Source organism: Polistes dominula, unplaced genomic scaffold (assembly GCF_049000335.1).
Source record: "Polistes dominula isolate Pdom_NZ unplaced genomic scaffold, Pdom_raw_medaka contig_18, whole genome shotgun sequence".
In the NCBI taxonomy this organism is placed as follows: domain Eukaryota; kingdom Metazoa; phylum Arthropoda; class Insecta; order Hymenoptera; family Vespidae; genus Polistes; species Polistes dominula.
Window position 1 is genome coordinate 1,420,965 of NW_028301164.1, and position 24,036 is coordinate 1,445,000.

Consider the following 24,036-nt stretch of genomic DNA (forward strand, 5'->3'; position numbering starts at 1 on the left):
TCACTTTCTTGGTAGTATTCTATAATACATTTATTATAGACATTAACCTTAAAAATGATTATAATTAGAACTTTAAAAATGCTACTTAGAATACAACCAAGAAATAAAAAAAAAACGATGCACCTTAATCCTTATCCTCCCTTCAGCTGACATTTCTCGAAACAGCGCAGCTAATATTGGCGATGTACTCGAATTAAGAATAAAACAAGATGAATCAGTAAGAACTGTATGAATCATGATGTAAGTCGGTGTATTTAAACGAATAAATTCCTAAGGTATATATATATATATACATATTCTCATTTAAAATACTTCTTATTAATAAACTTGTCTAAATGATCTATGTGTGTATTAAGTATTACGATAGTTCTGTTAATTTCGTTTAGATGATTTTCCAACGAAGATATTTTTCGTTTGACGTTATACATCGAATAATAAAATTTGGTTTGCTTAGTCTAACGCATGATGGCCCTCCTTCTGCGCAATATCGATTGCTCCTGATGCTACCACCGCCTTACGAGGGTGAAACTAGGTCGAAAGCAAGCTATATAGTAGTGAAACATTTCGTTCCTCTTTCGTCTCTTAAATCCCACGATATCCACACACCATTCTACATCTTAAACTCATTCCCTTTTCTCTACTTTCTTTTCTTTTACCACCCTCCTCCTCTCCTCTTCCATCCCATCCCATCCCCCTCTTTACCCCGTTACCATTTATACCAATACTTATATCTACACCTACAATTACAAGTAACCACCTATATCTTTTTACCTACCACCATATCCTTATTATGAGGATGGTAAAGGCTACAAACGTTGGCCAAGCCGGATCGACCCCTTCTTCTCACTCACTCACTCACTCACTCACTCCTCTTCTTTAGGGGTGGTTCGGTCTGCGCTTGTGTTGAGCGTCGTTTTGAGCTTCGGTGCAAGGGGGAATCCTTGACATAAATAATCAGTAGTAGAGCACTACGGCGCTGTCCCTGTTACTATGGTGACGATATCGATCGGACTCGAGTTCTACGAGTCGAATTGGGCTATACCTTTTCTTCCCCGAGAGCTTTCCTTTTTCGTCCTTTCCTTCTTTCTTTCTTACTTACTTACTTACTTACTTACTTACTTACTTACTTAGTTTACTTACTTACTTTCCTTTCTTTTTTCTTTCTTCTATTACTTTCTTAACTTCACCCTTCATTTTATTTTTCTTCTCTTTCGTTGGCCTAATTTTTGTTGTTTTTCAACCACTTTTATACATTTCAATTACATTTTCCATTTTCACGCTCGATCAATTTCAGATTAACTTTTATACCATACTTCATTAGTAATTGAATATAATTAAAAAGAAAAATTTGTTTTGTTATTTAAATAAAGTGAATATCGCGTGTATGATTAAAGAGAAATATCATTCTTACAAAATGTACGCGCGTACATTTTATTATTATTATTATTATTATTATTATTATTATTATTAGTTAAAATAATAGTTATTTTCAATTATTTCAATAGAAATGTATAAAAAGAAAATAAAATGACCACTTGTTCATTAACGTAAGTATGTATGCAGCAACTCGTAGATAAAAACAACATAATATATGTAATAAGTTAATGGGATTCTTTTGTTTCTCAGAGACTACAAGGTCGACGAGTTACGTGTTGAACATCCAAGGGCAGAATGGAGGAAGAAAAGCTTTCCGATAGGTCTGTAATGGTGTGGTGGCATAACGACGATTAGAAGAATGCTAGCGAGATAAAATTGAATAAGATATTTTCTATTTTTTTGTTTGTTATTTTATTCTTTTTAATTAATTCTCAATAAAGAGTAGGATGTATCATCTATCATGTGTACAATATTGAACACACATATAATATATAAAATTCTATAATATAATATATATATATAATATACATATAAAATTCAACAATTCTATTATCTGTCTATATATGCGTGTGTCTATAATATTATTTCTATTTTTAAATTAGTATTATATTATTATTTTATTATTAGATTATATATTTTATATTATATTATATTATTATTATAAATATATATATATATATATATATATATATATATATATATATATATTAGGTTGGCAAGAAAGTAATTTCGGTAGTAAGTAAATATAGTATATATATATATATATATGTATATATTATTATATTATTTATAATACTAATACTTATTAATATACTAATATTTATAATAATAATATTAATACTAATATTATTATTTATAATATTAATACTTATATTATATATATATTATATATATATTAAAAGAGAGCAGAATTTTATTTGTAAGGCTACAAAAAAATATCTGTAAAAGTATTATTAAAACGTAGTAGATTTTGTAAAAAAAAAAAAAAAAAATAAAATAAAATAAAAAGACTTGTAAAAAATTGGTTGGAACAAGAAACCTATGCGAATTCGCAAGCTTGCCGTTCGTGACGACGCACGCAACTCGCGTACGCGTTTCAAGGCTGACACCGCCCCCTCTCAATATATATATATATATATATATATATATGTATATACATATATACATACTTCTATCTCTCTTTCTCTTTTCTGGTGCGTGTCTCGGTTCTCTCTTGGGTCCCCTTCCGACATGGGTATCGTCTATATGCCCCGATCTTCCTCCTCTCTTGCCTCTTTTACCCCTCTACCCCCACGACACATCCTATCCTATCGCATGACTCTGCACCGTTACGCAACAAACCGTACAGAAACGCTAGCTTTCGGTGAGCAAGCAAACGGGGGTGGGGATGAACGCTGGAGTACGCAACTTAAAAGAACGAATACGCACGCATCGAAATTACGACACAGAGAGACAGAATAGTATATATTTTAATTACTATACAAACTATTCATTTCGACATCCTATTCTTACCTATTTGCAATTAGATCACTTCTTTTTTCTTTTTTTTATTCTCTTAAAAAAGCCACTTGCGCCATCTTTGTTTCATTCGTCCGTGTCCACTTCCTTTGTATCTAAAAATAAACATATTGAATTAATAATTAAGCGTTATAGTAAAATATACTTTGTTTTCTAGGTTTGATCCTTTAGAACTTTACTTCTAATAATAGTAAATTTTTCATTTGCAAGAGCTTCAGAATTTTTCCAAGAAATATTTCCTTATCCTATACGTTTATTATTACTGCGTATATATTTTCATTATTAAGCAAATGAAGCAATAGTGTCAGAGTTGTATGATTCAACATTTATATAGAAAATTTGTTTTTGTTATTTCAGTAATGATGAGCTCATAGTGCAATGGGTTAAAGATTTAGCAAGAAAATGAAGAAGAAATGTGATGATACGTATGCAAGAATATGCAATACTTCAAAGTTATACTGTTAATTAGAGAAATTCAACTTTGTTGTAAACTTGTTCGAAGATATTTCAACCTTTATCCGATGGTTATTAATATCGTTGATTAAAAGAAAAAGGAAAAAAAGAAGAAAAAAACGAAGAATGAACTTGTGATATTTTTTTTTCTCGTCGTTATTCGAACGTCGAAGAAAAAAAAATAAATAAATAAAACATGGAACGTTGAAAAATCGTTTTAACCGGGATTAAAGAATTGCTTATTCGTGCATGCGCAACTATGCTCGCACTAAAGCCGCACGCGTTACCGCGTGATCGCGCCCACACACGTAAACGTATGCGTGCTGCTGTGAAACGACGCCCTTTTTTTTCTTTTTTTTCTACACCGATATGTATGTGAGAATGTATATGTAGATAGATGTATATATATATATATGTGTACATATGTATGTACATAAGAATATATGTATATATAATGAACGTAAAGACTCTCCGAGTTACATGGGCAACGGTTTTACGTGTGGCGCCATCTTAGATAAAACTAGAACTCAAATTCAATAGGCCATCATCATTTTATTTCCTTTTCATACCTTTTCCTCTTCTACCAGATTGATTTTTTTATGATTAAATATTTCAATTGAACCTTCCTCTTCAATTACATTTATTCAATTCCAATCGAAATTATCAAAAAATTTTGTTTAATTTTTGATTTATTAAAACGAAATGCATAATGTGTCCCTTGACATTGACTTCCTTCGGCGTCCATCTTCTTTTTTTCTCCCTCTCACTTGTTCATAACGTAACGTTACACTCGTGATGTAACGGTAACATATACGATTAAATGTCCTTACACGAGTGTACCGTTTTAAGACAGGATATGGATACTTATACTCGTGGAAACCAAAATGGTTGGCTACGTTCCTAATTGTAATTTGTCTTTTTTCATTTTCATTTTGTCGAATAGGTGACGAATAGGATATGAATGTAATAATCGACATTTAAAAAAGAAACAAAAAAGAAGTAACATATAATTAAAACGTTCTTCCATGAACACCATTTTAAGAGCGAATTTACGAACAAATGAATTAGCAAGACCAAAATGACCGACGATGTTCCCGATATTAGAATTTTTCTAGGTACATTCATATTTCTTGATTTCTTTTTTTTTCATAAGGAAAAAAAAATAACGAAATAATCCACGTAAATGTGTTAAGTAAAAAGCAACGTGCGAAATTTCCTATTAAAATGACCGGTCTGATGTTGAGATCGAGCAGACAATGCTCGGACGTGGAATTGCAATTTCGCGTGCATAGAATCGCGAGGGAGTCATCCGGCCTAGTTCATAATACCATGACTTGGTGGTTATAGCCACTAAATGTAGGACAACCGCTATGTATGTGCATATATATATATATATATATATATATAAATACGCGTGTATGTATAGATATATGTGTATGTGCTATGAAACATCCCGATTATGATGCAGCAGACGCGTTACTATGAAAGTATTCACGTGTTTCTAGCGCCTGCGCTGCGTATGCTAGAAGTAAAATGGCACACACATAGAAACTCATACACTTATATATTACATATAAGTATTAAATAGAACTTTGCAAGCTTGGCTTTTGTTCGAAACATAACGTTACGTTGACACGATCGTATTGTTCACCGACAAAGCTAGACATCTCGTTAATTCATGGGAATATCGTTTTCATCATTGGGTCTTTTCGATGATACTCTTCCTTTTAACTGCTTGTTTCTAACATTGGTTAAGAATGTTCTAAGTGTGTATGCAAATATCGAGTTAACCAAAGACGAATGAATACGAAAATAAAGATTAGAAATCTATTATGTTGTTTGATTGTTTTTCAAACTCTTCCAAACGTTATATAAACATGTAATTAGATAATGTGTCAATAATTAGATAAGACTGTGAAGTAAGTTAGGTTTTTTATGATTTACTAACAACTGATATTATATTATAACATAATTAACCATTATTAAATTATTTAACAATAAACATTTTTATATATCTATAATATAAATCTTACATATCAGCAAGCTCTACAAGTATTTGTACTCAATTAATAGTTAATTTTAAACTAACGATAATTATTCTAAAATACAAGTTTTGAAATTCTTCTAAACGGGAATGAATGTTGATATTATCAAGATAACCAATATGTAATGGTTATGATATCGTTGAAAATATATATTTACGTCATTGTGACGATAAATAGGATAGAAAGTCTAGTCGATTAGGTGTTCATGCATCGGTGTTCTGTAAAATGTCCAATAAATCTCAAGATAGGGGGATGCATAGAGAGAGAGTAGTAAAGGGTGTGATAGAAACCGTATGGCTCTTGGTTTGCATTCTCTATTGGTTTTCTCTCTATGTTAAACTCTCTCTCTCTCTCTCTCTCTTTCTCTCTTTCTCTCGTCTAACGGATCTCTCTCACGGGACAAGAAGTTCGATTTCGACATAACGAATGCAGGTTCTACCACTTTGTGACGATCAATAAGAACCAGCTCGTATCGAGGTGAAAGTATTCATATATTGTAACTATATATATATATATATATATATATATATACATGTATATACCATCTAAACGTTCACTTTATATTATATTATATCAGAGAGAGAGAAAAAGAGAGACAGCTGTGTATTTTTCAAATGAATTGAGAGATGTCAAGCTTCGATAATAATACTTTTCAACCTACTACATATTATCAATATGCTAAATGTTCAACGACGCTTAGCTTTATTTCGTTTGGGAATAGTAAGCTTGAAAACGAGTTTTATATTCTGACTCCTTATAAGATATGGTATATGCTTATTTAACGAATTTGCATATACACGTAAGAAGTTACGTTTCTTCGTTCTATCATGGACTTTTGGATTCGACAACACTCATTCGAGTTTCCTGTAGTTTTTCACAATTCTTTTCAATGTTTCGTAATATCCGTTAGTTGATCAGATTTAAATTTTATCGTAATTCGATGGGTGTATATTAGCTCAATGTCTAATTTTAAATCACCTTATTAATATTAATTAATATAAATGAAATTTAACCTCTTAAGTACGACTCAATGTTGCGATAAAACGATAAAACTACGACGTATGACGAACAATGGCTCTTCTCTAATGGAATACATTTTAATGAAGTTTTTTATGATTTAAATTATTGTTTTTAATTTAATAGTCAAATTAGGTATTATATATTTTAAAAGAAAGCCATTATAGTGGCGCGTCTTACTGGAGAATGGCACCCGCCCGCGACATCCATTGTATTGATGCGCCATACTGGAAAATGGCATCCGTGGAAGCCACTATAATGGCGTGTAGTACGTATAAAAGGTTAAGTAATAAAGTGATATTCTTTTCACTGTCGTTTTTCATTTTTTGTTTGTTTCTAATTTTAATGACATTACGTGTGTATGATCATTGATGATGATCTAAACGGTAAAAGATTTTGAATCTTTCATTTGAGAACGATACGTTCGTGCAAAGTGCAAACGGGCCAAGAACAGAGAATGAAAGAAGGAAAGAAAGAGAGAATGCTAACGATGAAAAGTTCTGATTACAGAGCGCGTGTGCTGTGACACAGATACGTATCCTATCCGCCCACTTTTCCAACAGTAACTGTCTTTGTAGTGGTAGCTACTCTCTGCAAACTGGGCCACTGCATCTACGAAAGCCCACCTTCGTAAGTTTTGTTTTAGGTTTGAGTCTACGTTTATACATATACTTACTTACTTACTTACTTACTTATATTCATATTTATGTATATATATATATATGCTCAAAAAGGAAGAGAGAACAAGAGAGAGAGAGGGTTACCTTAAAAAGTGTCGCAAAGCTTCAAACTTTGATTCGTTAAATTGTTCATTATTTTCTATTACCAAAATTGAAAGATGAATCGATCCGATCGTTTCCAAGTAACAAATTGTGTCACCAACCTTCCACAGATATTTATTAATATATTATTCTTATTTTAATTTATTTATAAAGTTCATCCTGCAATTTTCATTTTTTTCTTCTTTTTTCTTTTTTTTTTTTTTAAAGAAATGCTGTATAATGAAAATAATTAGTATGATATAAAAGAATATCTCCGTAATTTTGAAAGGTTCTAATTTTTCTCGATTACTTTTACATGCGATAGAAAATTTGTTGCTTCGAAAGTAACTTACTTAGAGTTTCGTACATCAAGGTTTTTGTTTCTTAAACAAATTTTTTGATTATTGTTTCAGTAACATATCGTTCAAATGGTATCACTGGGAAGTATGTTAAAGTATTACGTCGTAAAGTTGTCTGTGTGTAATACGAATGATAAGTTCCAGACGCGTTTTCTTTATGAATTCTCAGTCAGAGGATTCAAATTTAGCCAATGAAAAATTAGTGTGTAAATTTACTCTCTTAAAACTCTTTCAAATATTCCTAACAAAAATCAACCTTGTAAATGAGAATCTAAATATGTACAGCATAGAATTATTTCCATACAAATCCTTACCACCTCAACCAACCCAACTCAACTCAACTCAACTCAACTCAAACTCAACCTCACCTCCCCTCTCTTTCCTCCCTTCCCGAAAGAATCTCAATTTCGTCGGTGTATTAAATTCGCTACGATTTGTGTCCTGTTACAAACGAAATTCCCCAGAGGCATGTTTCGGTGATAAATTTACAATGCACCGCTCGACGCCAGCTGCGCTTCCGTAATAAGTTTGGCCAACAGTGAGACAGAAAAAGATAGAGAGACAGAGAGAGAGAGAGAGAGAGAGAGAGAGAGAGAGAGACATAAATAAATAAAAAAGAAGAAGAATAAGAATAAGAAGAAGTGAGTAGATATAATGATTAAAATATATCAATAAAATATGAATAATTTGATGCCTCATACACACATCAATCATATTGTTTTCATTCTCCCATATTTAATCGATTCAATGATCACACATATGCATATTTACTGATTACTATAAATTTACATAACTATAGTGCATAATAACTCTGACGTAATAGAAAGAAACAATTTGAAAAAAAAAAAATTATAATTGGAGATCTTTTCTAAGAAGAATAAGAAAGAAAGAAAGGACAAAAAAAAATATGTGAACGCAGAATAAGAGAATAGAATAGAAAATAATAGAACAAAAAAGAAAAGAAAAGAAAAGAAAAGAAAAAGAAAAATAGGAAGGGAAAAAAAAAGACAAGAGAGAGAGAGAGAAAGAGAGAGATCATGATGACGAAGGGTTAAAAACGAGTCGATCTACGGGTCAAATTTGAACGTCCCTTGTACCGGATCCGGTCTCTCTCTCTCTCTCTCTCTTTCTTTCTTTCTTTCTTTCTTTCTCTATATTGACGTCCCTGTGGTAATAACTCGCTCTCTCACGGGCGCTTACGTAAGAAAGACGTACCTACCTACCTACCTACCAACCCACCTACTGTGTAAGTAAATATGTGTATGTAAGTATACTCTCGTATATGTGTTTGTGGCTATTCAAGGGATCAAGGCAAACCGGTAGGCAGGCGAGCAGTCAAGCAAGCGGCCAAGCAAGCAAGCAGGCAAGTAAGCAAAAGCAAGCAGGCAAGCGAGCAGGTAAGCGCTCGAGAAACGAACAGACAGATAGGTAAGTAGGTAGGTGGGCACATGTTGTGCGCATGCCCTTAGCCAAACCTGCCAAATGGATAGGCAATGCAACAGCGGAAATACCATCTTCTGCTCCTCCTCCTCCTCATCCTCCTCCTCCTTCTCCTTCCCTACGCTTCCTTCATCTTCTTCTTCTTCTTCTTCTTCTTCTTCCTCCTCTTATACCCTAACTCCTGCCTCTTTTTCTTCTTCTACGCAGTATCACCCCCCGGGCCCCCTTTCTCAAAGCGCCATGCTTCTCACGGCTCGTGGCAACATTCGTCTCTTTCGACCACAGCTTCGTTTAGTATACTTACTTATACTTATTACAAATAATTGCCAAATAATATGATATATATGTATGTATGTCATAGATATTCTAATCGAACAATTCTAATAAACGCTCGTAAAGTCTAATTATGACGATGAATTTGTTGAACGATTGTAGAAAAATTGTAGATAATTGATATATTGATTTGGGTACAATTAATGTAGACAATTGATGTGTGAGTTAATTGATAAATTTCCTAAAACAATTTTATTTCTACTTTTAATTGCTGTTGGAAATATCTTTTGTATTTTTTTCCCCCTTGATCAATGCTAATGACAATTTTCTTATCAATTGAAAATATATGTATTTGTAATTATTTATAACCGTTATGTTTAAGAGCATCCTTGACTTCGAAGAATCATGTCAGGAGGATTAATCGTTCGTAAAAGCGTAGAGAATAAAGAAGAGGAGAAGGAGGAGGAGGAGGAGGAGGAGGAGGAGGAGGAGGATGATTTCATCGGGGTGAGGTGAGGCGTATGTTTGTAAGGGTACGAAGAGAAACGTGCGTGTGAAATAACGATCAGAGGCGTCACCGAGTTAATAGATTAGTTGGAAACACGCTCATTTCTGCGTCATATATGTCATGTACATTTAACTTTATCAAAAGGGCGCTCGAGAAATTGAACGTTATAATATATCTACTTAAATATAGGGTTGGATGAATGTGCAACCACTGTACAAATAATTTTTCATCAATTTACTAAACAAAATTTATCAATAAATTAAAAACGTGTTGTCTCAGACACGAATTATATTGGGTTGGGAAGAAAGTAATTTCGGTTTTTTAGTGTGAAATAAAACTCAATTGTTTCTAAACTAACAGTTGTAAACAAAAGTACAAGAAATTTATTTTTATAGCAATCTAAACAGTGTTAACTACTAAACCTCAAAAGAACAAAATTCTCCCATTAACGAAAGAATAACGAAACAAACATTGGTGCAAGCCGAAATTACTTTCTTGCCAACCCAATACATTTTTATAAATAATAAAATCCTACATAATTGCAACGATATTATATCCGTTTTGGTATAATGTATAAAATATTTTCTCTGATAAAATGTTGACTTAATTAAATAAAAGTTGTTAAATGTGTATAATTTGACTAAATGGTTCATTGTGAGAGAGAGAGAGAATTTCGTTTGTCAATTATTTAAAAATACATCTACCAATACAGATAATTCACAAAGTTTTATTCGACATTAATATATTATCAAAAATAAAACGTTTTCTACTATTGACCTATAAAAAATTGATGAAGTGCAAAAAAAGAAATTAGTTTAGGACCGGGAAGAGTAGTCAGGTCGATATTTTTGGAAGGAATAGAAGAAAACGAAGAGAAGAAGGTTGTTGGTAGGGTGCGACGTTGTCTCCTCTAGGGACCCTAGAAGAATGGCGGATTGTAGGAAGGGAAGAAGATTTCCGGGAAGAAGGGATACACATATATATGTGTAGGAAGGAGAAAAGAGAAAGATAAAGACTATAGGAATGTGTTTGTGTGTGTTGGCAAGGGGGGCGCGCGCGCGCGTTCTTCCTAAAAGAGGAGCGTTCTTCGTCCTTGAAGCGCCCTTGACGCGTCGTCAACATCGTTGAGTTCGCTTCGCACGCGGCCTCCACTCGGATTCACTGCGAACTAATCGCCTTTAGAAAGCTTCGTTTGGTTTGCCTGCGACGCGTCGTAGGGCGTGGTCTAAGCGCACACCCGTTGACCTCCTGCCATGGCAGCCATCTTTGTTAGAAGTGCCACGTCTCGGAATGGTGCGAGGGTGAAAGTTAGGGTGGCTTTTTCGGCAAAGAAACGGATTATCAATCCGCATCGTAAACCGCATCTCCCTTCCACCCTTTGTCATTGCTTACACACTTACATCTTCTTTTTTTTTTACTTTCCTCCCTTGATTTTTACTTTACCATCTTCTCTACCTTATTTATCTAGTTATTTTTTAATTTAGGGGGAAACGATTGAAGAAATGCGGAGATTAATAGATTGGACTATTTTTTCAAGAATTTTTAAATCATGTACCGTTAAGTACGTAGGTGTGTTGATTTTTTTTCAAAGCCATTCTCGAGATACACGTGACTTGGATTCACTTAAATTTGATATCTCTGAGAATTTATTTTTTTATCTACTATCTATCTTTATTCTTATAATAAAAAATCGTTGCAGTATTTAAATATTTCCTCTCTCTTACTACTTCTTCTTTGATGTTACTTACATAGTTATTATCGCGTCAAAAGTAAGACTTTCAAATTCGTTTGGTAAGAAATAAAGAAATAAAGTATAATAAGCTACGATAGCTTACAGTGTCGACGTAGCAACGGTTGTCGTACGGCTTTGCGGGTTTAATGCAGCGCGATAGTTAGCGATGTGATGAGATACGGTGCGGAAAAGCGTGTATCTACTGATAAAAAGTAGTTTAAATAGAAGAAGAAGAAGAAGAAGAAAAAAGAAAAGGAAAGATTAAAAAGGAAAAAGAAAAAAAATAGGAAAGAAAAAACATCCCCCAAAGGGTGAAATATTGCAGGAGTACGAACGAACGTACGAACGAATTCAAAACAAATGAGGTTTATAGGGTTGGAGAAAAAATTGAGAAAAATGAGAAACGAAATAAAAAAAGAAAATGGAGTAGTCGAATTTAGGCGTTTTAAAATGTGGTAGGAAGCAGCAAAAAATTGTGCTGCTGTTCAGTTGTTGAAGTTGCTGTTGCTGAAGTTGCTGCTGCTGTTGATGTTGAGTTTCTCGCCTAGTTCGAAACGAAGGCTATGCTTAATAATTGATATCGTCGCGGTTACGCAACTCGGGTCCGTTCTACGCGTAATACGAACGTTCTCTGTTGCTGATGTATTTTACGCGTACATAAATACCAACACATATACGGTTAAGCGATAAACCACAACGACACACAACGATGACTATGACTACTACGACGATGACGACGATGACGACGACGACGACGACGTACGAACGTCTTGCTTGGCCTTTACATCGCGATGTTTCTTATTCTTCTTTTATACTTCTTCTCTACATTCTCACCAACACTATGATATCATTCTCAACTATACAAAACGAGAGAAACGTTCCACCCTCCGAACGGAATATTCCGTTCAGTCGTCGTTCTTCTTCTAGCTTGCCAATGGAAATTCATAAAATCAAAGAAAAATATAAAAACCCACGTATCTAACGCGAGCTAGAAGAAAAAAGAAGAAGATGAAGAATCAAATGAACAATCAAAATGAACCAAAAATCGTATCAATGTTAGTCGCAGCAGATTACAACAAAAAAATATTACTCTTCGTAAGAAAGAGTTTCTCTCGCGTAAAGATGGGTTATGTGTTGTGTGTTCCCTCTACTCTCTTTCTCTTACAAAAGCGCGCGCTACGTAGCGCATAGTCGCAGAGCGTGCGCTTTTGTTCTCTTTTTCTTCTTCAAGGCCTGGTTACCCGCTTCCCCCCACTACGCGGATTGACCGCGGCATGCTTATATCATGCTCTCTACCCTTTTTTCATCCTCACCACTCTCCTCTCCTATCCATGATCTCACCTCTTTCTCTCTTACATTGCTATCTTTCCTTATACACACATATACACACATATACAAACACGTATGAAATTTGCTTCGATGGTACGACGCGCAATCGCGCCAACAAACACACACCATGAAACAGAGACACGCAACACATATACATGCATACTAATACACATACACGCACACATAAACGTATCCTACCCCCTAAACCCCCATCACCATCACCCCTTCTTCTCTATCTATATGTCTGTCTCTTTCTAGCGATCGTGTGCGCATCTCATTCCCCTCGACCCATCCTCTTCCTCTTTTCGCATAGTTCTCGCAATGCCTCCCCCTGCACTCTTCACCCCTCACGAATCATCCGCAGACTTTACCACTCCTTCTCCTCCTCTTCCTCCTTCACCTCCTTCCTTCTCCTCCTCCTCCTCCTCCTCATCCTCTTCCACCTTCTTCTTTTCCTCCACTTCATCGTCATCCTCCACCAACTCGGCCCAACGAAACGACCGTTTCGCAATGATGTCATCCACGCGGCATTGGCGTCGACGCCTAGAATCTCACCCCAAAGAAGAATTGACCATACTCTTTTCTATCCTCTCTCTCTCTCTCTCTCTCTATTTTATTCTTTCACCATATACGCAGGTGAAACCTTTAACCTTGAATCAACTAACATTATCTTCTTTTCGTTTGATAAATTCGTTTGAGAGAAAGAACGCAGATATATCTAAAGGAAGGTTGTAAAATACTTGTTTTATTTGAAATATTTTTTATATTCTTTAGAATGTGGGTGAGGTTTTTTTTTTTTTTTTTTTTTTTAACTAATAACGTGAGTAGAAATCAAATCTCCAAGTTCATAGGCATTAAATAATATGAATATCTTAACGATAATGTTAGGATTTTTGTTACAATGTTGATTAAAGTATTGCAGAGATGTATTTCACGTTCAAATATTATATCGAATAAGGCGGAAGTATGTGATGACCTTGTAACCATGCAAAACCGGATGAGGAGTCAAAGATTAATAAACGTTTATAACGTTGGTATAATAATGTGAATGGTATAGAGTTTATAAGATATAGGTTTATGATGAATCTTCAATCAAGGAAAAGAACAAAATTTCAATGATGACATTTTTCAAGTACGAGTTAGAAAAAAATTGATTTATTTCAACAATCTTCTTTTTTTTTTTTTCCTTTTTATATACAATTTTATGAAACATTCGTTGTGGATTTGTAATTTTTTGTTTGACTTCTCTCTCTCTCTCTCTCTCTCTCTTTCTCTCTCTCTCTTCCTATCTATCTCTGTCTATCTCTAACTCGTTCGCTCATCTTTTTGAAGGTTCTTCATTCATTTCATTTTTTTTTTCTTCTTCTTCTTCTTTTCTTTTTTTAATCTCAAGTACGAGCGTGGAAGAGAACGTGGGCAGGAGGAGAACGAAGTACGGGTTTCGAGGTCAGCGTGTAAAATTAGACACGCCGAATAGGACGAAATCTACTACCACATATAAAAAGCGATAGAGAAAGCGTAGAAACAGAGAGAGAGAGAGAGAGAGAGAGAGAGAAAGAGAGAGAGAGAGGAGACGCAATCCGAAACGAACGAAGGCGGAAACATTTGGAGTTGTTACGCGAAAGATGGCCGCAAAGCGAAGCCTTCTATAAAATGGCGCTAGGCCACCCGCGTGCGCGCGCGTACACGTTTTCATTCGCTCGCTAGAGTTCGCCATTTTCATCATCACAAACTATTCATCATCATCATCATCATCATCATCATCTTTGCTAATATCATTTTATATAAAAAATTACATTTTTGTTGTCTTTTATTTAAATCGTTTCAATATGATGAAATCATTAAAAGTCGAACGAGAGAATTATTAAACTGAATACGATTAAACTCGTTAAGAATATTAACTATGAAGATCGTAATTAATTATTATTAATCATATAATCGATCAATTCTATCGCCTTTTTAATATAATTCTTTTTTTTTCTGAACATACAACACCAGTTTTTATGGTTGATTTTTAACGTTCATTCGTATTTTTATATATTTCATTTTTTTAAACATTACATTTGGAATAATATTATCGGTGATGTGCTTTCGTAATTTTTTGTATATATGTATAAGCATCGTAGATTAATTCGATTTATATCCTATTATAAGATTTCTTTTTTTATTTTTTTTAAATAAGCAAGTTCCTTTGCTCCAACATAAGAGTTGATGGCTATCACTGTTCCTGTAACTGTGCAAGAAAGTAGTACAAGGCAAGCTAGTCCCACTTCCCTTTTCTACTCGCATACACTTCTCTCTCTCTCTCTTTCTATTTCTCACGTAGGAATACACATACACACACACATATACACATACAACTCCTATCTTTTTCCCCGCCCAGAGTTAGATTATTTTTCTTTACCACGAATCGTAGTAACTTTCCAAACTTACCTCCATATTATTCCCAGTTAAGCCTCTCATCTTTCTCCGACACATATATCTCGATATTAAATATATATATATATACTGGATATAATATTCATTTACAAGTGTTAATCACGTTATCAATTTCTTTTATATTTTCCTACAATTTATATAAAAGTCAATTTTTGTTTGATCCTTATCGAAATAATCGTGTTTGCAATCCAACTTGGAAGATTATTAAAGTACGATAATTATCTCTAAATTAGATAAAAATTACTCTCCTACATGTTTGCGCATCTTCCTCGTTGTTTCTCGCAATTGCTTGATCGTTTCAATTGCAATTACCTCGAACAAATGAATTTTTCTCGGAAGTTAGTTGACCATTTTAAACTGATGAAATAATTATTGCGCAAGAATGTGTGTAATCTATCGTTCTAGGACAAAATTAATGACGATGAAAATGTAAAGTTTGAGGAATTGTCTACGAATAAAAAAGAACAAGAACAAGAACAAGAAAAAGAAAAAGATATATATATATAACAATTTTTTTCAAAAAAATACATACAATACATTAATCGAATACAAGTGAGAATATAAATGGGGGTTTGGGGGTAGGAAGGGTAGCTAAATAAAACAAATTAAAATTGAACGTACACACATAATAAATTTGTGAGAGACGTAGAGAACTCGGTAATGGGTAAAATACATACAATGAGGCCACCACCATGGTATTTACCAAGTTACGAAAGTAAGCGGCTTTAGAAAGTATAAAATGGTCGAAGTGAACGGCAGCTTAGTTGGGTATCTTGCAACGTAGTCGATTATAATACCAGCAAAAGCGGTGGTCCCCGTTCTTGGTCAGGTTGGTGTAGAGCTAGAGCTGTTGTTGCCGTGCCGTGCCGTGCTGTGCCGTTGCTTTAGCCACACACAGGAATCTTTTAGTGCGGCAGGTGTAGAATGAAGAAGCTATTGCTAACGGACACCGAAATATTTTCAATACATTGGGGACTTTGATTTATCACCGTTGTTGTTGTTGTTAGTAGTAGTAGTATAACCAGAGCTCTCACGAATAAATTACAAAAAAAAAGAAAATACATGTACATTTATACAGTCTTTTTTTTTCATATCACACGTTTTCAAATGATGATTTAAAAGTAGGAGAGAGTCATATAAAAGAAAAAGGATGATTAGGTGAAATCTAATCGACATGAGGCACGTATTGAATATCAATGACGAAGCATGACGATCCTAAGAATTCTTTTTTTTATTTCTTTTGTTTTTGTGGTAATCATCAGGAAACTATTAAAAAAGAGTCCATGGTCTTATTAAAAAGATAAAGAGTATATATATATCTGTATATTGAAGAACAATCGGTACTCGCGCAGTGTCTTCCATGATCCCAGAGCCACTAAACAAAGCACGTTACAGCTGGGGGAACACGGCTCTCACTGCTGAGTCCGAAAACACCTACAACAACTATTATTGTCCGTAATCATAGCGAACAATAAAAACAGGCACGTTTTCAATTTTTAAATACGCCATTTTTTTGTCCTTACGTCGGCTCCGAAGAGAGTTGTTTCTTGGGAGAGATAAATAGAGAGAAATGTGAGAGAAAGAGAGTGACATATTTTTTAAATAGGCAGATAGGTAGAAAAATAGATAGACAGACAGATATATGGATAGACAGGTAGATATAGAAACCAAAAAAAAAAATAGATAGATAAATAAGTAATAAGAAAGAGAGAGAGAGAGAGAGAGAGAGAGAGAGAGAGAGAGAGAGAGCTAATTCGCGAGGCCGATAGGAGAGAGAAAAAGACTGACTGTCGTTACGCAGAGCCAAGCCAGTTTCTCACCCCCACTGACCCAGCGACCGAGAGCCAGCAACACTGGGAACACCCCCTGCATGTATGTGTGTGTGCGAGGAACGTGTGTCCTTACACGGACGACGATGAGGAAGAAGAAGATGTCCGTTATGTCTCGCTGCATCGATGTGGGGGGAAGAAAAGAATGAAAATATTTTATTTTCTATGATTTTTTTCTTCTTCCTTTACTTTCAATATTTCTTAGCACATCCCCTCAAGTTGCACACCATTGTGTTTTCTCTTCCAAGTTGCCTTCAATTATGATGTTGAGTTCTATGTTGAAGAAAGAGAGAGAGAGAGAAAGAGAGAGAGAGAGAGAGAGAGAGATAGTTGCGGATCGATATTCACGATGACGACTATGACGACCATTCGTAACAAACGTTAGATCACACACTGGCCCAGCGAGAGAGACTAGCCACGGTTCGATCACGTGATGATGGGTTGCGTCACATTTTCCCCTTTTTTGCCACTCGCCGACGAACGAACCAACGAGCGACAAGACCGCCATCTTTACCCACTAAGAGACTAAAAGACACGGACACAGAGTTACCACGACGACGACGACGACGACGACGACGATGATGATGACGATGACGATGACGATGACGATGACTAGGACGAGAGTACGATGATAACGATGACTACTACTAGGTGGAATGTCGATGCTTTCCCTTTTCTTTATTTCTTTTTTTAGCGCTTTTTATTTTTCTTCTTTCTCTCTTTTCCTTTTCCTTTTCCTTTCACTTGTAATCTTTGTCCTTTTTCCCCCGTTCACACAAAGGGTCTTGGGAACCCCTCGCTTACAAACCCACTAGCAACTGTGTCTCTTCCCCTTTTTCAATTGATACCTTGTTCTTTTTACTATTGTTATTATTGTTATTTTTGTAAAAAGTATTATTATTATTATTATTATTATTATTATTATTATTATTATTATAAGAGTATTATTATTATTATGGTAGTATTACGTTTGTATTTTCTTCGCACGGCTGGAACTTTCAACTTGAAGAATATAAAACCTCGTACTCACTCATTTTGCACACGTACGATCGTATTTTATCTCTTCTCTTCTTTCGCATTAATTTAAAAAAAAAGAAAAAGAAAAATCAAGTAAGGAAAGCAATATTATTATTAAACAAGAAAAACAGTTAAATAAAATTAAACAATTCGATCGACAAAAACGAAAAGCGTGCGAAAGCGAAAGAAGAACCGGTGACCCACTTTCTGATATCTCTGATCCCGATGACGAGAAATCCCGGACGCGTTACAGTACGGGACTATCCCAGAGAATGCGGAAGTTAATCCTTTTTTTTTTTTTCTTTAACGAGAATATTAAACACGAAAAGTGGGAGGATGTAGAATAATCGCGAATAATGTTTTAAGCGTTCGAACAATCGAAAGAAGGTGAGGTCGAAGTTGTTGCGAGTTTCCGGTCACGTCGTCGATTCTCCTCGTCGTCATCGTTGTTGGTGGTGTGGTGGTGGTAGTAGTGATGTGTGCACAATAAAATAAACGTTTTAAAGAATTATTGAAATTCAAGGAATAATATAGGAAGATATGGACAAAATAAAATGAAGAAAAAGCGTTTCTAAAAAAAATAAAAAAAAATAAGGGATATAAGCAAAGAATATTTCCGACAATGAACTGAATTGGACACACCATGATGGCCGTCGACGTTATCGGACGTCGAATGAACAAACGAGCGAACGAACGTACGAACTAACGAACGAATGAACAAGTAAGCTAGCAAACGTACAAACTAATGAAGGAAATGGATTGAACGTAAAAGGAAATTGAGTTAGGGGATTGGAAGAAAAAGGAAGGTAGTTAGGAAGGAAGGAAGAAAGGAAGGAAGGAAGGAAGGAAGGAAGGAAGAAAGGAAGGAAGGAAGGAAGGAAGGAAGGAAGGATAGAAGTAAAGTAAAGGAATGATGAAAGGATAAGATGGAACTAGGGAAAAGGGCCAAAGAGAGAGAGATAGAGAATGTTGCGGAACGCGAGTGAGCGAGCGAGCGAGCAAACGAGCGACCGACCCCGAGGGCGAGCAACGACGAACGAGGATGCGCTCGAGCGCGAAGCCCGTGCCGCTCTCTCAGTTTTATCCCCCACCATCGGTTAAGGTCTGCGCTCGCGGTATCCGGTGAGAGAAACGACGAGAAACGGCATCGCGCACTCGCACGGACCCGCGGTAGAATTTCGTTGGTCGAGACCCGTTGCTACTCGGTTCGTGATTGGTCGAGGTAAGCGCGCGCGACGAGCACGCGCGCTTCCATCGTGTGTTGTTTCAGGTAGGGGAAATGGCGAATAAGAGGTGGAGGTGGCGATGGAGGTGGCGATGGAGGTGGTGATGGAGGTGGGGGTGGTTAGGAGCGAGGGTTACAAAAAGAGATGGGGTAAGAGAGGGGGTGGGACTAACTAACACACAGCAAGGGTGGGGCAGGAACGCGCCAAGGAGAAACAAGAAGCCCGCCGTCGTCGTGCTGAGCTTGCGGCGATAAGGTCGAACGAGAACTGGCCGTACCGCGTGCGGAAACCCGCTACTTATGCTCTCATGGTGGGGGAAGGAAGCGCGTAAAACGACGACGCGACAAGCCAACAACGTCGCTTCCAACGCGCCAATCCAAAGACTAAAAAACCTTTCTTCTTTCTTCTAGTTAGTTAGTTAGTTACCCCAACAACAACGGTTCACGAGTTTTGATTTTACTTTTTTTCCTCTCTCTTTCTTTCCTCCTCCTCCTCCTCCTTCTTTTTATTTCCTCTTCTTCTTCTACCGCGAAATCTACTCGAACGAAGGGATAGCAACTAATGGCGATTGCAAAATTTCGGACGACGGTCTCCAGACTACTTTTCAACGTCGTCCGAGTCACCTTCTAGGGTATAACTTGGATTAGATCTTCAGATAAGAGAGAGAGAGATATATATAAAAAGAGAGTTAGTTACGGGAAAAGAAAGAGAGTGAGAGTTTTATCAAACGGAGCGGAGCGATCGTCTCGAGCGCGATCGTCAGACTGCCGTTGGTTCAAGCCAACCGAATGCTACTCGAATGTTTGACCCATTTTTCTATCGATCCTGCTGTTTCTGCATCTAGGACACTGCGCGCGATGCCTCCTGCCGTTGAAATCTCTTTCGAATCCTCCCTACCACCCCCTACTGACCCCACCAAAACCCATCCTTCTCCTCCTCCTCCTCCTCCACCTCCTTCTTCTTCTCCACCTCATCAATTCCTATATCCCTGTGCTCTATTTTCTATTCCAGCTAACCCTACGCTTGTCCTTCTTTTTCTTAAGATTCTTAAACTCCCCTTTTGCTCCCCTTCCACCTCCTGTACCTTTCCTAACAACCGTTTCTCTTTCTTATCTTTACATATGTCTCTTTTTGATGACGCGAATCTTGTTCGGCTTTTATCTAGAATCTACTGAGATTGCGAGAAGTAAAAATCGTTTATCTATTTTTTTCGTACTCTTTTTTTCTATACTCTTCTAATGTGTAACTTACATAACGCAATAGATAAACACGATCTGATAGACGAAGCATGAGATGATTAAGGAAAACGAATACCTGTTCTAAAGAGATTTATGAAAAACGGGAAATAATTTCTTTGACTTTTTCCTGGTTCCTGGCAGGAATGTAATGAGGCCCATGGAATCACAGAAAACGATATTACATTGTACTGGTTGGAAAGATTAAACGCCAACGTTTCTTATGGGTTTAGCTATGTAGAACTTAATGAAGAAGAAGTAGAAGTAACGAGGAGGAGGAGGAGGAGGAGGAAGAGGAAGAGGAAGAGGAGGTGGTGATGATGGGGGTGGAGGCGGGAGAGGTGAATCGCAATGAAATATTAGGACACTACCAGCTCGTCGTTGTCGTCGTTGTCATCGTCGTCGTTGTCATCATCGTCGTCGTCGTCCTATTTCCGCGCTCGGGAAAGTTCGTGTCGGCACCGATTGTGCGCGAAGCTACGGGAATATAAGTAGGTCGTTCCGAGCTGCACGTGTCGTCCTTGACTTACATAGTGAGGCGCGCAGGCGCTCACCGGTGCCGCATTGCCGGTCGCTAGGACTCTTTCTTTGTTCCTCCTCCCACCCTTTACGGGTTGCTAACACTTCAAGCTTATGTAGTATATGTATGTATATATGTCTTTCTCTTTCCTTCCTTCTTCACTCAAATCCTCTATTTAATTGTAAGTAGGTATGTTCTCTCTAATGGTTCCTGAGCTTATTTCTAAGTAACGCGAATTTTTTTGCTTTTCATAAATTTCGAACAGACTCCATGTTGGATCTTTCAACTTTCTATAAATGGAAATTGGTTTTAAATCGATAAGATTGTCCCTAAAATGTAGAGGATATATAACCAATAAAATTTCTTTTATTTATGACTATCTTTAACTGAATATCATGATGAATATTAAATATCAAAGCAACCTATGATGGTTAGCTTACCTATTTAGATGTTAATTTATGCGGTATACTACTATTTTCGAAATCACGTCGATGGCCTATTCGAAGTGGCAGATGCTTTTAAAAAACAAGTAGGCGAGAGGTGAAATTTTGTTAGGCGTATGGTTGCGTCGTCTATGATATGGACTGAAGAGAAGGAAAAGAAAAAGGTTATCGTTAATGCCACTCTCTTTCTTTACATGTATACTTACATTAATATATATGTATACGTATACATATGTGTATACGTGCGGTAAGTATTCCTCCATCTTTCCTTTTCTTTTCTTCTCTTCTCTTCTCTTCACTTATGTTAGCAGCGGGATTTCAAACATGTAAACGCGCGTAGCGACGAAGGTTCGATCGCGTGACGTAATTACGCGCTGTCGCAACGCGTGCGCAAGAAGGAGACGCGTGGATCCGGTTGCTTAGGGGAAAAACCGATGTGTGGTAGTATCGACGGAAACCTAGGTAGCTTGTTAGATTTCCTTTTTGTGTCTTCTAACACTGTTTTTTCTTTCTTTTTTTAATGATACACGAGATGAACACACGCACGGACACAAGCAAGCACTGATTCATCAAATAATTATTGTTCAAGTTCAGATTCTTCTAGTTATGAAAAACTTTGTTCCATGATAATAAAAATTGACCAACAAACTATTTTTATTGAAATCAATTTGATTTACGATTCATGTAATATTAAAATTACAATTGGAGTTTGATCAAATTGTTCAAACAATTATTGTTCTTTGTTTCATCTTCATATTATGTTCTCTCTTTCTCTCTCTCTCTCTCTCTCTCTCTCTGTTTCTTTTCCCATTCTATTTGTTTGTTCTGCGGAAGGAAGAGAAAACCTCGTGGAAATCGGCAGAGACTGGTTCAGCTTTGGCATCGTAGGTATTGATCGCCACGGAAACTCCAAAGGGGAGAGGGCATCACGCTGCTGAGCTGCTATCCGAACCCCAATTGGATCGACCTACCTCCTGCTTGCTTGCTTGCTAGCTGCTGCTGCTACTGCTGCTGGCTGTTACTACCGTTGGCAGCAGAATATATATATATATGTGTGTGTGTGTGTGTGTGAGCGCGTTCGTGCACGCTATCACTACGGCCTATTTCTCGAATTCGCCACTAAACCGCCACCGCCTTAATTTTCTTCACCACACCTTTCATCCCTTTATCCATCGTTCAAGTAAAAAAAACAGTATCTGAATCAAAAATGAATTATCCCATGTTTATCGTTGTTTTGTTATACAAAAAATTATCATTTTGTTCCAATACTTTTTGACATCTTCTTCATTTTATTTGAAAATAATTCTTTGCATCGTGTCAACAATAATTCTAACTATTTCGTTTTTTATTATCATAAAAAAAAAAATATCTATCGTTAACGACGAATAAAGATCAATATATTATATAATAACGTTCATTATGATCGTGATTATCGAAAGAGAAATACTTTTTTAAAGAATAAACATAACATATGCAGTAGTAGTGAAAAACCTTGAACGTTACTCCGCCGTTATGCATTTTTGCTTTTGCGACGGTTGATAATCGTTTCCGCAATTTGGACCCACACCATTACAAAGAGTATCGCAACTATTACAATGATTAAACATACGTTACGTTTCCGTTTTACAAATTTTTTCAAACGATACTTTTTCATGAAAATCCTCGTGGATATTGTCGGGAATCCCTGGAGATACTAGGGGAAATTGTGGAGATTCTCTGAGGTATCTCGGGAAAATTGTAGGGAACTCCTGTTTTTCTTCTTCTTCTTCTTCTTCTTCTTCTTCTTCTTCTTCTTCTTCTTTTCACTTTATAAAGAAAGAAAACGAAGAAAAAATTTCATAATGAGAATTCTATTCGATTCGTAGGTAGCTACTCTTGCCGAGTAAGCTAACTTCAAATATATCGTTTCTCAAATAAACGTGAATTCTTATCTACGTAGTAGGTGCTTACGTAAGCACTTACGTATATATATATATATATATATATATATACACATATATGTAACTATTCTATGTAAGTTACATACGTGGACGGTTTTGCTTGGTTTCACCCTTTTATTACGATTCTTTTCTCATTCCCGTCATGTTTGTTTTATTCATTGCACAATAGCGTTATCGTAAATATGATTTCTTTGAAATAACTTGACATACATACATGCATGTAACATAAACATGTACCTATGTGTATCTTCTTTTTAAATTATATTACAAATGAATTCGATGAAAATCAAAATGATACAACAAATGCATCAATTCATTCTTGCAAAATATCATTCAAATCAACAATAATATATTAACTTTAATAATCAAATTAGTATCACTATTGTTCATGCATTTGAAATTTTCCTTTATGGATGGTTAATAAAATACCGTTCAATGAATTAACCGAAAAATATTCTTACATTTCTCATACAAATATAATAAATTCAATGAATATATTTTTCAGCACACATACACAATGTTTCAGATGAATCAATGTGATGGCTAACAATAAGTCAGGTATTTCGCAAACAACT

General features: G+C 35.8%; 2 long non-coding RNA genes across 8 annotated transcripts; one reads left to right on the forward strand and one right to left on the reverse strand.

The window, feature by feature from the left end:
* Nucleotides 1–1,553: 1,553 nt before the first annotated feature.
* LOC107068628 (uncharacterized) lies at nucleotides 1,554–22,758 on the reverse strand. Of its 4 annotated transcripts, none has more exons than XR_016178704.1 (4): nucleotides 21,728–22,758; nucleotides 7,525–21,662; nucleotides 2,547–2,990; nucleotides 1,554–1,738 (listed from the first exon to the last, which is right to left on the reverse strand). It is a non-coding gene; the product is annotated as an uncharacterized LOC107068628 (long non-coding RNA). The 4 variants fall into 4 exon arrangements; XR_016178705.1 differs by lacking the exon at nucleotides 1,554–1,738 and having other exon boundaries at nucleotides 2,646–2,784; nucleotides 2,890–2,990; nucleotides 21,728–22,755; XR_016178706.1 differs by lacking the exon at nucleotides 1,554–1,738 and having other exon boundaries at nucleotides 2,836–2,990; nucleotides 7,525–21,368; nucleotides 21,519–21,662; nucleotides 21,728–22,752.
* On the forward strand, nucleotides 2,704–16,999 carry LOC107068627 (uncharacterized). 4 transcript variants are annotated; one of them, XR_016178701.1, is made up of 4 exons: nucleotides 2,704–2,837; nucleotides 3,253–7,040; nucleotides 7,585–9,463; nucleotides 9,626–16,999. It is a non-coding gene; the product is annotated as an uncharacterized LOC107068627 (long non-coding RNA). The 4 variants fall into 4 exon arrangements; XR_016178702.1 differs by having other exon boundaries at nucleotides 7,585–8,171; nucleotides 8,834–16,999; XR_016178699.1 differs by having other exon boundaries at nucleotides 7,585–16,999.
* Nucleotides 22,759–24,036: the final 1,278 nt, after the last annotated feature.